The following is a 15221-nucleotide window of genomic DNA, read 5'->3' as shown; positions in this document are numbered from 1 at the left end:
AGGGGGTGGGGGGAATGTGTGTGGAGCGACTGATGGACCCTGGCTCAGTTGGCCCCCAGTTTTGGCCATCGGCACTGTTTCTGCTAGTCCCCACATGGCAGTATCTTGCCCTGTTCAAAGACAGTTCCAGGGACAGAGTTGCACGGAACCTGCTGTTTATTTTGCTGGCTCATGCCCCTGCCTGGGAAGCTTCTCTGGGACCCAGACCTCCTTGCCTTGCTCTTGCCACTGTTGTCTAAGGACTGGAATCCTGCCTCTGGTTTCTGCCAGGTGCCTGCCAGGCCACCTCCTCATTCCTTGTTACAGCCAAGGGACACTGCCCCTGCCACCAAAGTTCCCATCTTCTGACTGTCTCTTGCCCCCTGGGGGCCACAGTGGTGGACTGCCCTGTAGCCTGCATCGGATCTGACCTCTGACCCTGCTGGTGGGCATGCTGCAGGCTCAAGACCTTTTCTCAAGGCCTTTTCTCAGCAGGTGTGATCCTCTTTCCACTGAGACCTCCCCCACCCCCATTTCCGGATCCAGCTTCAATCCCTTATCCCAAGTGGAATTCCAGGAACAGGTTGAGAAGCTCCCGGTCCTTGGTAGTGTTTATACCTAGATGTGAGAACCCACTGCTTACTGATACTACCTGCTATCTGTGTCTGGAGGCAGAGTCAGCTACAGAACAAAAGAATAAAACAGGGCTATGCAAACATCTGTCGTGTTGACTGGCCAGTGCTACTCAAACATTAACCTGCAAAAGGACCACTGGGGATCTTGTCAAAATGCAGTCTCAGGGGTCTGAGGTGGAGCCCGAGAGTCTGTGTTTCTAACCAGCTCCCAGGAGATGCTGGTGTGCTGGTCCACAGTCCCCACTTCCAAGAGCACAAGTCAGGGTCACGCTAATGAATGGGAACTTGTCATAAGGGAGATGAGGCCAAAAGTGGGGCTCAGAATCGAGCATGTGCTCAGAGAGTAACCACTGGGTCCCCAAACTGCCACAGCATTCCAAAACATGGACTCTGGGGGTTCTGAGAAAGCACAGCCTCCGGGTGCCAGCTACCCACAGCCTCACCTGAGTGGCCAGCTCCCGTGGGGGTACATGACCCCTGAGCCCTGATGCAGTTCCCTGTAACCAGATGAGTCCAGTTCAAGGCCGGCTCTGTCATCTTTCCAAATGAGTGTCTCGCAAGAATCTCAACTGGGGACACAGAGTTAGCTGCGGTTGCTGAGGTGGAGAATTACGAGACTGGCTGGCGCTGCGAAGGTCAGATGGGTCACCTGCAAGCAAATGCTGTGATGATGTCATGACTGTTAGCATTCTTAAGTAATTATTCCGGGCCTTGCCCTGGGCTGTGTGTCCTAAATAAGAGAATCTGTCCTGTAATTCTCACAATAACCCTCACAATGAATGGCAATCTAGTAGCATGAGCTCTGGGGCCAGAGAGCCTGAGTTTGAATCTTAGCTTCTCGACTTTCTAGCTGTGTGACCTCGGGCAAATTACTTATCCTCTCTGTGCCAGTAATAGTACCTCCCTCAGAAAGTTAGTGTGATAGTTAATTGAGCTAATAAATGTAAAGCACTTGGAGCGGGGCTTGGCACTCAATAAAATCTGGGCTATTATTTTACTCCTCTTAGCCTTATTTGTATAGAGGAAACTGAGGCTCACAGAGATTAAGTAGCTTGCCTGGGGGTCACACAGCAAGTTCGAAGCAGAACTAATTCATAACATGGTTTATGAATGTATGAACAAACTTTAGATTTGTATAGTCTGTATAAAGGTTTCAGGAGGTAGCAGAAACCATAACTCTGGGGGTGGGTAGGGGGTTGGGGTTGCGACAGGAGGGAATAGAGGGGCATGTATGGAGACACTGTTTTTCACGGACTCCAGCTATAGCTCCCGCCAGCCAGTGGTGGGGGTTGCTATGACCTTCCTTAAATTCCAGCAAAACCTCTAATCTCACAGTAGCCTCTTTCTTGGAGCCATGTCATGTGGGCCTCTACTGCTTTTGACCAGAACAGGCCTGACTTAAAGTAGATTCCTTTCAGCAGAGCAGCGGGGGGAGATGGCACATGATGAAGGCTTCATGAAGCAAGTGGTGTCCCAAGTGGCCAGTGAGGGAGGTGGCCCTTCAAAGGACAAGGTGGGCATGGTTTCAATGGCCACCAGTGGGTGTGGCCTGTGAGGAGATGGGGTTTCAATAGACACAGGTGGGGGTGGCTTTGATGGACCCCAGTGGGCAAAGCCATTGGTTGAGTCGGAGACTGAATTCAACTTTAGATCCGTGGTAGTTTGAAGTGCTTATCTGGGCAGAGAAGTGATACCCAGCAGGAAACTGAGCGCCTGAGGTTTCACTGCACAGGAGGTGGTTGAAGGCTTGGGGGACACAGGCCACCACTAGGGAGAAGCTAAGGGATGAGAAAGACCACCAATAAAGGCAGAAGTTGGCGACACCGCTAGATGCTACAGGGAGGTCAAGGAAGATGCCATGCATGTCGCCTGGTGACACTTCTGGAACTTTGGTCAGACCACAGACTTACTCTTGGAAAGAGAACACCTGAGCACTAGAAACATCCATAGATGCCTGAAGAAAGGAAGAGATGTTTTGGATGTGAGGTCCCAGAAGTAGGCCAGGTTATGGAGAGAGGCTGAAGGGATCTAGTCCTGGTTGAGTCTCTGGAATGACTTGGGACAAGTCTATTGATCATCGCTTCTTAAACTTAGAATGGTATCAAAGGTCCATCAACAGAGGAATAAAGAAAATGTGATATACATGTCCAATGGATTACCACTCAGCCATAAAAAAGAATGAAATCTTGCTATATGCAGCAACATGGATGGACTGTGAGGGCCTTATGCGAAGGGAAATAAGTCAGACAGAGAAAGGATGATGATGTCACTCACATGTGAAATCTAAAAAAATACAACAAATTAGTGAATAAAACCAAAAAGAAGCAGACTCGCAGATATTGAGAATAAACTAGTAGTTACCAGTGGGGGAGAGGGAAGAGGAGAGGGACAATGTAGGAGGCGAGGGTTATTAGGGGACCATATGAAATCACATGTGTGAAACTTCTGAAAACTGTAAAGCGCTATAGAATTGAAAGAATCTTTCATTCAAAAAAAAAAAAAGAAAGAAAGACAAACACCTCTTGTTGCCACTACAGTGAGTGCCATGCTCTTTGGACTAGAATTAAGAAAACTCAGTTGAAGAGGTTGCGTGGTTATCATAGACGAATAGTGATCCATCTTTCTTTCTTTCTTTTTTTTTACTTAAAGCTAAAAGCAAACAGTTTTTCTGACTACACAACTTTTAAATTCTATAACTTGACGTGTGGTGTCATTTACAAGGGCTATTATTTTTGAACACAGCGTCCTCTTTATTTTCCCGATCTGTAAGGATTTGGTTCATGTTCTCATTATGTGTCTATAAGCTTCATGAGGAATGACGTCTGTCTTTGGTCACTGCTGTACCTACTTCTTAGCACCATTCTCACCAGGAATGAAACACACCAAGGTAATACATTCTTTGCTCTCAATTCTAGCCAACATGCAAGAGAAGTGGAAGGTAATTGAAGCATGGCTGGAGCCACTTCAGACCTGAGATGACCCAACTGACTTCTAGGGAACCCCAAACATCCTGATGGATGTGCCACTGGGCAAGCGAGAATGCTGCAGTCCAAGCCCATGGGCCCTTCAGGCACCAAAGTGTCCGACGGGAATTTGATTCCTGATAAGTCTTTCACGCTGAAGTAACAAGAGATGGGGCTCCCTTGGGCACAACGGTCTGTGAGGAAGGTGAAGCAAAGATGCTGATCACCACCAGGGACAGGGGAATGTGAGCTGAATCTTGATGCAAACATGTCAAGTGATGGTAACACCTGGTGCAAGAACTGCAGAGGTCCCACTTGGACAATAAGCATTTGGGGGGACTTCTCTGATGGTCCAGTGGCTAAGACTCCATGCTCCCAATTCAGAGGGCCCAAGTTTGATCCCTAGTCAGGGAACTAGATCCCACATGCCACAACTAAGACGTGGCATAGCCAAATATATAAATAAATATTTTTAAAAAGAAATGAGAGTTTAGGGGTTGATATAAAAATGTTCTCAGGCTGATGACCGTTTCAATGGGCTGCATCTACCCATACTCAGAAGGCTCTTCAAACCTGGACAGATTTTGCCAGCAACCACCCACAAAATACCTTACGGCATTCTGGCTACAAATGTTCGGCCAGTAGTTTCCAGACTCCAAGGGGCAGCAGAGTCCCCTGGGATGCTCCTTGAAGGACAGCTCGCAGGGCTCCCAACCACCCTCCCCCCAACCAGAGTGTCTGATCAGTAGGTCCAAGATGGGACAAGAGAGTCTGCAGGTCTAACAAGTTCCCAGGTGAAGCTGATGTCCTGCTTGGGGACCACATTTTGAGAACCACTCAGGCCTGGGCAGAGTACATCATGAGAAACGCTGGGCTGGAGGAAGCACAAGCTGGAATCAAGGTTGCCGAGAGAAATATCAATAACCTCAGATATGCAGATGACACCACCCTTATGGCAGAAAGTGAAGAAGAACTAAAGAGTCTCTTGATGAAAGTGAAAGAGTAGAGTGAAAAAGTTGGCTTAAAGCTCAACATTCAGAAAACTAAGATCATGGCATCCGGTCCCATCACTTCATGGGAAATAGATGGAGAAACATTGGAAACAGTGTCAGACTTTATTTTTTGGGGCTTCAAAATCACCACAGATGGTGACTGCAGCCATGAAATTAAAAGACGCTTACTCCTTGGAAGGAAAGTTATGACCAACCTAGACAGCATATTAAAAAGCAGAGACATTACTTTGTCAACAAAGGTCCATCTAGTCAAGGCTATGGTTTTTCCAGTGGTCATGTATGGATGGATGTGAGAGCTGGACTATAAAGAAAGCTGAGTGCCAAAGAATTGATGCTATTGAACTGTGGTGTTGGAGAAGACTCTTGAGAGTCCCTTGGACTGCAAGGAGATCCAACCAGTCCATCCTAAAGGAGATCAGTCCTGGGTGTTCATTGAAAGGACTTATGTTGAAGCTGAAACCCAATACTTTGGCCACCTGATGCAAAGAGCTGACTCATCTGAAAAGACATTGATGCTGGGAAAGATTGAAGGCAGGAGGAGAAGGGGACAACAGAGGATGAGATGGTTGGATGGCATCACTGACTTGATGGACATGGGTTTGGGTGGACTCTGGGAGTTGGTGATGGACAGGGAGGCCTAGTGTGCTGCGGTTCATGGGGTCGCAAAGAGTTGGACACAACTGAGTGACTGATCTGAACTGACTGACAGGCCTGGTGACCAATAAGGAAGCTGAAGAAACACCCAGGGTCCTCCACTAGCAGCTGGCAAATATTTGTTTCATATCAGTAGTAGGAATAAACCATTCAGGCTGGTTTGAAATGTTTTGAGCTATTAAGATACCCCTCCCAGTCTTTGTTGACCAGGAAGATGTGTATATGCTTAAGTATGATCCGTTTTTTCCCAGAGAAATGAGAAATGGCTTATGTCCAAAAAAATTATGGTGCTCAAAATACATGAACTGAGCAGAAACTACCAAAGTATAGATAAAGCTAGCAAGGAGACCTTAATCACTGCACTTAGAACTATACGGACAGTGACCTTAAATTTGATTCTGACCAAGCCTACGAGGTAGGTTCTAATGTATTCCCATCTTGTCAATGAAGAAACTGAGCCTCAGGAGGCTTTAAAGGGCTTAACCAAGATTGGCCAACTAGCCAGTGAGAAGGGGGAGATGCACAGTCCAAGTCATGGTCAAGGGGAAGAGCCATGGACAAGGCCTCCCTCGAGGATTCTGTTGGGGGGTGGACTTTGCCTCTTCCCCGCCCCTGGACTTCCTAGACTTGGGATAAGAGAGCTGCTTGGCACAGGTACCCTGGCTCAGCAGGGAGGAACAGGGAAGACTGTTCCCTCTGCTCCTCTCTGTGACCATGGATACGTGACTCCACACATTCTCGGATAAAGAAAATGTCCTCCCTGGATCTGCTCAGCCCTCTTGCTTCCCTGTACTGTATTTCACAATGCAGGAGAAAACCCTACTGGACTGTGCCACCACTGAGGTTTCGGGTCAGCAAAAGAACCAGAACAAAACTGCTCGTAGCATCATAGGGATGCAGGTAAACAGGGCTTGCTCCTGAAGTCACTTCCTTTAGCCCACTTAGCATAAAAAGGAGGGCCAAGCTACCTCATCTGCCTTCTTCGGTTCCCTGTTTGTGAAACACGGATTGAGATGGTGCTCCCCTACTCTCCCCACTTCCAGGTTACTGTTGAGGAGTCAATAAATCAACTGTTTGTGGTATGCAAAGCACAGACACAAACCAGCAGTATCGCCTATTGGAAACTCAAATTTCCGGGCCCCTCAGCAGCAGTAAAGAATCCGCCTGCAATGCAGAAGACGCAGGTTCGATCCCTGGGTCAGAAAGACTCTCGGAGAAGGAAATGGCAACCCACTCCAGTATTCTTGTCTGAGAAGTCCCATGGACAGAGGAGCCTGGCGGGATATAGTCCATGGGGTCGCAAAAGAGTCAAACACGACCTAGTGACTAAACAACTGACTCAAACTAGGGGCAGCGGTGGGAGCGTACAGGTGGGACTGGGGTTCACAGGTCCTCGAGGTGATTCTGATGCTTCCCCAAGTATGACGATCACTGCTGTAGAATGTAAACTCCATGAGGACAGGATTTTTGTGGCTTGCTGCTGCTGCCGCTAAGTCTCTTCCGTCATATTCGACTCTGTGCGACCCCATAGATGGCAGCCCACCAGGCTCCCCCGTGCCTGGGATTCTCAAGGCAAGAACACTGGAGCGGGTTGCCATTTCCTTCTCCAAGGCATGAAAGTGAAAAGTGAAAGGGAAGTCGCTCAGTCGTATCCGACTCTTAGCGACCCCATGGACTGCAGCCTACCAGGCTCCTCCATCCATGGGATTTTCCAGGCAAGAGTACTCACTGCTAAATCCCCAGTGCTGGAACAATGTCCAGCATATTTCAGATACTCTATCCATTTACAGGCGCTCCATAAATATTTTTAAACTGAGTCCAGATGAAACAGGAGAGAAAAAAAAAAAAAAAACAAGGTTCAGAGAGCCTGGGATTTCTATTTGCACAGATTGATGACAGTTTCTCACTAATGTGTAGTAAATGTTATGAGCTGGACACGGTCTTGTGTTACCCTTGCATTCCTAGCACTTAGCCAGGTGACCAGCTCATCCTCATTGGCTCTGGGTAACACCCTATCTACGGAAGGTACAAAGGTCTCTCAGATCCAAATCTAAGCTCACACCACAACTACCAACTGGTGTCTAAGACACGGTCATCCCTCCATCTTCCTGAGATGGGTCAAACTGTAGCAAATACCAAGCCCCTGGTCATAATGTAATTTGCCTGTTTAACTGTTTGCCCATCTCCCTCACCCGAGGGTACACCCCATTGTAGCAGGGACTTTGCTCTGATCCTCGGCTAGGGCAACGGAGCCAGAAGCCCAGCAGGCACTCAATAAATACCTGCTGAATGAATGGCCAACCCCAGGCTGGGTGGGACGAGATAAATACCAATGCCCTTCTGTGCTACCTCCACGCTAAAATCAGCAGGTTCTCAAACGGCTCGTCAGCAGGGCACGGGGAAGCCCCAGTGAAGGACCAGGATATCAAAGCAGTTATCAACGAATTCCAGAGACGTGCCCCCACGTCCCACTCCAGTTCCCACAGCAGCCATTTTCACTCAGCCATGACCACTGCGATTCATTACCCTTGCCTCACACACCGCCCTGGTGCCAGCTCCCTGGCAAGAGTCACTTCACTCCAGAAATTCCAAAGAAGGGCTTGCCTCTGATAAGACCAGGGGGAAAAGAATTTATTGGTTTATTTATACAGTGAGTGCCCCAAGGTGGTTTGCAAACTCTGATGTCAACGTGGCTCAAGTGAACCCTGGTTCAGCAGGAAGAAACTTGACTTGGAAAGGAGGCGACAATGGTTCTTGTTCCTCTACCAAGGCAAAGAAGGGTAAACTCGCCTAACTAGTCCCAGCTCCCATGTGAAAATCGTGTGTAGCAGGCACTGGGTAAGATCCGCCTTTCCTCTCCCCACAACCCTCGGGGGGTTGGTAAGCCCTCCTTATGAACGTGAAGTCGCTCAGTCGTGTCCAACTCTTTGCGACCCCATGGACTGTAGCCTACCAGGCTCCTCTGTCCATGGGATTTTCCAGACAATAGTACTGGAGTGGATTGCCATTTCCTTCTCCAAGGGATCTTCCCAACCCAGCGATCGAACCCGGGTCTTCTGCATCGTAGACAGATGTGGGAGACCCGGATCTGTCTGAGCCACCAGGGAAGTCGTGCCCTCCTTACCTGTGCTTTAAACAATTGAGAAGGGCTTTGTTCAAGGTGACCTACTACCTGGAAATGACAAAGGCAGGACTTGACTTGATAGCCTCTGGAGATCCTTAATGGAGACCTTTTCCACTGCAGGGAACTGTGTGATATATCAAACCAGCATTGGGCTGGAGCCACACAAACATTTCCCTCCATAGTGAACAAGGTATATATGCTAACAGGTGTGTTATCTCTGTAGTTAAAAAGCTCCCTTTCCTTTGCTCTCCTCCCCTCTTCCCCTCCTCTCTCCAAATGCACTGAGAAGGTTGCAGTGGTGCAAAGATTAAGGCTCTGTAATCAGACAGACCTAGATTCAGATTCCAACTCTCCCCCTTTCTACCCATGCAACCTTGAATTTGTCCCTTGGCCATTCTTAACCCCAGTTTCCCCATTAAGTCAGAAAAATACTATGCGCAAAAGACTGTGCTTGGCACATGCCAGGTACTAGATAAAGATGACTAAATATAACCATTATCATTGCGATCACCAGGGGCCGGTTATGATACAAATGCACGTGGAAGAAATTCCTGGACTACACAGTGCCACGCTCACAGAGCCCTAACTATCCAAGAAAAGCCACGACAGATGCAGGATCAGAAGGCTGTCCCAGGGTCATCTCATCCTAACAGCCACCTGATGCCTGGATCTTGACATTTTATCCTCCCTAGTCAGGCACCAGTCAGTGGATCCTAAGGGCAGCCCAGAGACAAACCGAAAAAGTAACTGCCACTGGGTGAGGAGGAAGCCAGCTTGGGGACAGCCGGGCTGCCATCAAACCGGGCCCGGCAACAGCAGGCAGCCGGCTGGGGAAAGTCAGCAGCTGCCGCTGGCCTGGTGTCTTGGCTGCCAGAGAGTGATGAATGGAGCAGGGGAAGAAAAAAAGCCAACAAAGGTGTCCCTAATCTTGATGCAGCTTCATTTTTTTTTTTTTCCTGGCCGACCATTGAAGGAGAACTTAAGCCTTAGTCCTTTTTCTTTGGCAGACATTTGAAACTGAAAGATGCCGTTTCTTTGCAATGGTGAGATGTCATGGGTAGAAGCACGGAAGAAGCAATGGGGGCGGGGGTGGTGCTGCAGGGACGCAACCCGCTGCACTGGTCCTTTTTTCCGCCCCCTCTCTGCTCTCTTCTCCACCCCTCCCCCTGGTCCAGCATCTTTGTACAATTTTCTATGTTCTTCCCACACAACAGTGAATGCCCCCCCACCCCCTCACCCGGCCCCGTTATTTTGGCAGGAGCTTTGCTGCTCAGGAGCCAGAGGCTTAATGGCCCACTGGTGAAGGTTAAATAACAAAACACCACTGTATCCAGTTTCTGAGTTTTCTCTTCTTTTATCTCAGTCTGAAACAGGGATCCAGAACAGCTGAGAAGCTTGTCAGCAGCAGCAACCAGAGCCTCTAGCTGTTCCACCGAAGGGTGTGCGGCTGGCGGGCTGGACCCTCTGTGCTGGGAGAGGCAGGGCATGTATTTTTTACCCGGACTCAGCCCCTATCCAGCCCTCTGCCCTGTCCAAGCGGAAGCACACGGAGATGCTACCCAGGCCATTTCTCCAAGGGAAGGGGGCTTCTCTTATCCTGGGCCCCTCACTGAGCTGGGGACAGATCGTCATCACCTGAAGGCAGACGTGGCCGGAGAGAGCGCTCCAGGTGCGCTCAGCATGGACAGGCGAGCGCTGTAAAGTTGGCACCCCTGCAGATGCTGCCAAAACTTGACCGAGGGTTCTGCAGCAGCAGGCCGGCCGCCTTCCAGCTCCCACTGATTCTAGCCTCGTCTCTCCTCCTGTGCACCTGAGCTTGGCGTTCCAACCTTCCCAGTAACTAAGGCAACCCAACTCTCTTCTCTTCAAAAGGGCCGTGTTGCAAGGCTCCCCGGGCTCCCAGGGGAGTGGGGAATCAGGTCAGTTTGTTGAGGCCAAAAGCAGGAGAGGCAATAACAGGAAGGAGCTGCCTTAGTGGTTACTAAGTCCCTGGCTGTTGGGAGCATTTACCCAAGCAATTTGGGAATGGCTTTGAACTCTCCACACACTGCATCCTTCAGAGTTTCCCTGCCTCTGTCTCTGTTCTCTCCCTCCCTCCCAGAGCTCTGGTTGGCTGGCGGCTCCCAGAGGGTAGCCTTTGTGCCCTCTGGTCTCCCAAGCCACCATGTGGATTTCACTGGCTTTTCTGATCAAGCCTCCTTGCATCTTTCCCTGAGATCCACAGCAGGCTGGCCTCATTTTAAGAGTGAATGGTAACTTTCCAGCCCAGTTTGTAGACAGGGCATCTGGAGTCCTAAAATGGCTACAATGAGGAGGGCATGGCAACCCCTCCAGCATTCCTGCCTGGAAAAATCCCCATGGACAGAGGAGCCTGGTGGGCTACAGCCCATGGGGTGTCAAAGAGTCGGACATGACTGAGCGACTAAGCACAGCACAATCCGGGTTTGGATTCAGTTGAACCACCTGGGCTCCAGTCCTGGGCGCATCACCTAGTGGTGGTGACCTTGAGCAAATTTAAGACCTTTCTAAGTCTCTGTTTCCTCATCTGAGGATGGAGTAACACTATTTACCTTATATGGCTGGCAAAAGGATTAAGTGAGATCATAATATAAAACACTTTATGTGCAGCCCAGAGTACATATTAACATTTATTACTATTCATTTGTGGGTTCCAAAGCCTCTTACTTCTTCCTGTTAGCTAGATTAGTGCCTTTTAACCTTATTTCTTTCTTAATGAATGACATAAGATACTCCCGTGCACTGCAGATGCCCACGAGACGTGTAGATCATAAATTCAGGCCTTGGAAGGAGAAGAAAAGCCCTCTCATAATTGTAAAGGCCCAAACTAAAGGTATTAGTGGATCATTAAGAGCAGAAGCATGGAGAATAGAGGCTTTGGGTAAATTCCCTGGCAGGCTGGTTATAATTCCTGCTAAGAAAGCATGTCAGAATGTAAATTGGTGGAAAGTGACATTAGTCTGACAATAACCTTAAATCGATTGAAACTGATTATAAAAATAGTAGTGCACTTGCAATTGCTGTACTTTGCTTGACACATAACACATTCCTATGACGCGACTCACACATGGTTGTGACGCTATGAAAGAAACTTGCTGGCCATCAGCACAGCCAAAAAGGATTACAGAGGATAAACCACAAGCATAAAATACTCTCAAATTATTACAGTGGATGAGAACAAACTGGGTCTGATTTTCAAGGAAAAGTTTACATATGAGAAAGAAGAAAGGAGACCTTTCCCTGGTAGCTCAGCTGGTAAAGAATCCGCCTGCAATGCAGGAGACCTTGGTTCAATTCCTGGGTCAGGAAGATCCCCTGGAAAAGGGGTAAGCTACCTACTCCAGTCTTCTTGGGCTTCCCTTGTGGCTCAGCTGGTAAAGAATCCTCCTGCAATGCGGGAGACCTGGGTTCGATCCCTGGGTTGGAAAGATCCCCTGGAGAAGGGAAAGGCTACCCACTCCAGTATTCTGGCCTGGAGAATTCCATGGACTGTATAGTCCATGGGGTCACAAAGAGTCGGATACGACTTAGCGACTTTCACTTTTCACCAGAGACTCAGGTTGACATTTGCTGTGTGACCTGGGGCAAGACATAGGTTTCCGTTTCATCAAGTGAAATGAGAGGGTTAGACATGACCAGAAAGGTCCAAAGCAGTTGCAAACTGCTACAGAGCTAGAGGCTATTGATATTTCTCCTGGCAATCTTGATTCCAGGTTGTGCTTCATCCAGCCCAGCGTTTTGCATGATGTATTCTGCCTATAAGTTAAATAAGCAAGATAACAATATGCAGCCTTGATGTACTCCTTTCCCGATTTGGAACCTCAGATATACAGATGACACCATCCTTAAGGCAGAAAACAAAGAGGAACTAAAGAGTCTCTGGATGAAAGTAAAAGAGGAGAGTGAAAAAGTTGGCTTAAAACTCAACATTCAGAAAACTAAGATCATGGCACCTAGTCCCATCACTTCATATCAAATAGATGGGGAAACAATGGAAACAGTGAGAGACTTTATTTTGGGGGGCTCCAAAATCACTGCAGATGGTGACTGCAGCCATGAAATTAAATGACGCTTACTCCTTGGAAGAAAAGCTATGACCAACCTAGACAGCATTTTAAAAAGTAGAGACATTACTTTGCCAACAAAGGTCTGTCTAGTCAAGGCTATGGTTTTTCCAGTAGTCATGTATGGATGTGAGAGTTGGACTATAAAGAAAGCTGAGCACCGAAGAATTGATGCTTTTGAACTGTTGGTGTTGGAGAAGATTCTTGAGAGTCCCTTGGACTGCAAGGAGATCAAACCAGTCCATCTTAAAGGAGATCAGTCCTGGGTGTTCATCGGAAGGACTGATGTTGAAGCTGAAACTCCAATACTTTGGCCACCTGATGCGACAAGCTGACTCATTTGAAAAGACCCTGATGCTGGGAAAGATTGAAGGTAGGAGGAGGGGACAACAGAGGATGAGATAATTGGATGGCATCACCAAATCGATGGACATGGGTTTGGGTGGACTCCAGGAGTTGGTAATGGACAGGGAAGCCTGGCGTGATGCGGTTCACGGAGTCGCAAAGAGTCAGACACGACTGAGTGACTGAACTGAACTGAACAGAACTGGATGGAGACTTGGTCTCCATTTGACTTAAGTATTTTCTAGGTCAAAGTGTAGTCGCTTAGTCGGTCCGATCTTTGTGACCTCATTGACTGGGCTCCTCTGTCCATGGGGTTTCCCAGGCAAGAATACTGGAGTGGGTTGCCTTTCCCTTCTTCAAGGGATCTTCTCTACCCTGGAAGATCCTGCACTGCAGGCAGATTCTTTACTGACCTCCTTGTAAAAGCTACAAGATTTGACATTCCCAAGTGTCTACTGTTATATGAGGCTCTATGATAGTTTCCCTGCCCAATTTAACTTATTTCATGCTCAAAATGCCTCTTGACAGCTGATGTATATCATCCCATCCTAAAGAAGACAAAACTGAGGCTCAGAGAGAATACATAACTTGCCAAGGTCACTCAGGTAATAAGCAGCAGATCAAAGATGTCAGGATTCAAAGACTCTTTTCATTTTCTTTTGTTTTTTATCTATTTGTTTATTTTTGTCCTGCCATGTGGCTTGTGGGACCTTAGTTTCCCAACCAGGGATTGAACCCACAACCCCTGCAGTGGATGTGCAGAATCTTAACCACTGGACCACCAGGGAAGTCCCCTCTTCCCATTTTCTACACTGCTCTCTGAATAACTGTGGCCTGGCCACACCAGAATGGCAGCAGGTAAGTGAAATCATGCCTGTCCGGGCTCCATTCCCCAAGGCTGAATTCCTTAGGCAGTAGAGCAGAGGTTTTTGATTCTGCAAGGGATTCCAGGCAGCTGAGTGGTCAGGAATGTGGGTTCTGAGTCGACACGCCTGGCAATCACATCTCAGCTCCTCAGAAGCTGAGTGGTTTTCTCCGAACTTAGGCCCCCTAAGCCTCGAGGTTTCTCAGGTAGATAATCTACTCCCAGGGTTGTTAGGGGGATTAAAAGAAATCCTCCATGTAAAGTGCTCAGCAGACTGCCTGAATACAGTCAGTTCTCAATCATTATGTCTCAGCTAAACAGGAGGGCATACAGGTAGTCATGAGCAGTTTCTAAGCTAATCCATGGTAGGGGTTATGAATCTGGGGTCGGTGAACCCCCTGAGAAATGATGTGCCAAAAGCCCTGTTCATGCTTTTCTTCGAGAAACGTCCTTAACCTCTGTTGGAAGCTTCTAAGGGTCTGTGACCAGAAGGAGATTAAGATCTTTTGCCTGCTGTAAAGCCCAACATCTTACACTATGGATTGTTCCTGTAATAACAGGGTTGGCAAAAATTCCTCTTCATATCATGAGAGAAGTTGCTGGGTTCTCTCAACAAGGCCTGCTAGCCACGTGGGCCTCCAGCACTGATCACACAGACACAGAAATTGTCCCCACAGAGCTCCCAGGTGAAGAAAGTCTGAACACAGTCCCCCTCCCTTCCCCCCACACACCAAGGAGCAGGAATTAGGCTTCAGGAACCTTCTCTGGCAGGGCCAGTTCCAACAATCCATTCTTCCTCAGAGAACAATCAGTGCGTTTGTTGTTGCATACCACTAAGTTAAATACACCCAGAGTGCTGGCCCTTGGCTAGAAGCTTCCAGAAGAATTCGGGGTTATTCTGCTGAAGGGGTACTGCTCCATGGCCAGATGGACAGCACCTGATTCCCCACAGACCTGGCACCTTCTAAGACCAGCCCGACCTCAGGAGGAGCCCACGGAGCTTGGCGGAGCCTTTGGCCCAGTCGGCAGGGCCCCGAGCTGCCCACTGGCCCTTCTCTGGTTGTTGGGACAACCGTCCTCAGGAATTTCGGCCTCCCAGTCTTCCCCTGGGTGAGAAGGGGAGAGAGTTGGCAAGGCTGGCTGCCTGGCTGCTCTTCCAACCCCCTGGTGAAAGGGGAAGCTGAAAACTGGATTCCCTACCCCCAGCAGCCTCCATGGCGGACACACACAAAACAGCTCAGGCCCGGAGGGAAGAATGTGCCAAGACATTCTGCAGGGTTGGTAACCCGAGATGCTATTTTGTTCTCGGTGGCTAAGAAATCACTTTTCTAACTGAAGGACCATTTGACTTACTTCTTTTAAATTCAGGGGAATGGGCAGGCATATCTCCTTGATTCAAATAAGAAAAAAAAAAAGACAAATGCGTGCACACACAGACATACAAACACACACACCCAGCAGAATCTTTTTTCTTTTATGTGATATTTTGTTTCATAGCATTAACCAGCTGCAGAGATGTAACCACCCTGGCAGAATTCCCCCCCCCCGCCCCCCCACCACC

The 15221-nt window shown here is 48.4% G+C and overlaps 1 protein-coding gene across 1 annotated transcript in view; it reads right to left on the bottom strand.

Moving 5' to 3' along the window:
• The window catches only part of WWC1 (WW and C2 domain containing 1), a 158932-nt gene that overhangs the window by 140512 nt on the left and 3199 nt on the right, over window positions 1-15221 (bottom strand). The window lies entirely within an intron of this gene.

Source organism: Bison bison, unplaced genomic scaffold (genome assembly GCF_000754665.1).
Source record: "Bison bison bison isolate TAMUID 2011002044 unplaced genomic scaffold, Bison_UMD1.0 scf7180017864490, whole genome shotgun sequence".
Classification (NCBI taxonomy): domain Eukaryota; kingdom Metazoa; phylum Chordata; class Mammalia; order Artiodactyla; family Bovidae; genus Bison; species Bison bison.
This window is presented reverse-complemented; position numbering and strand designations above follow the sequence as displayed.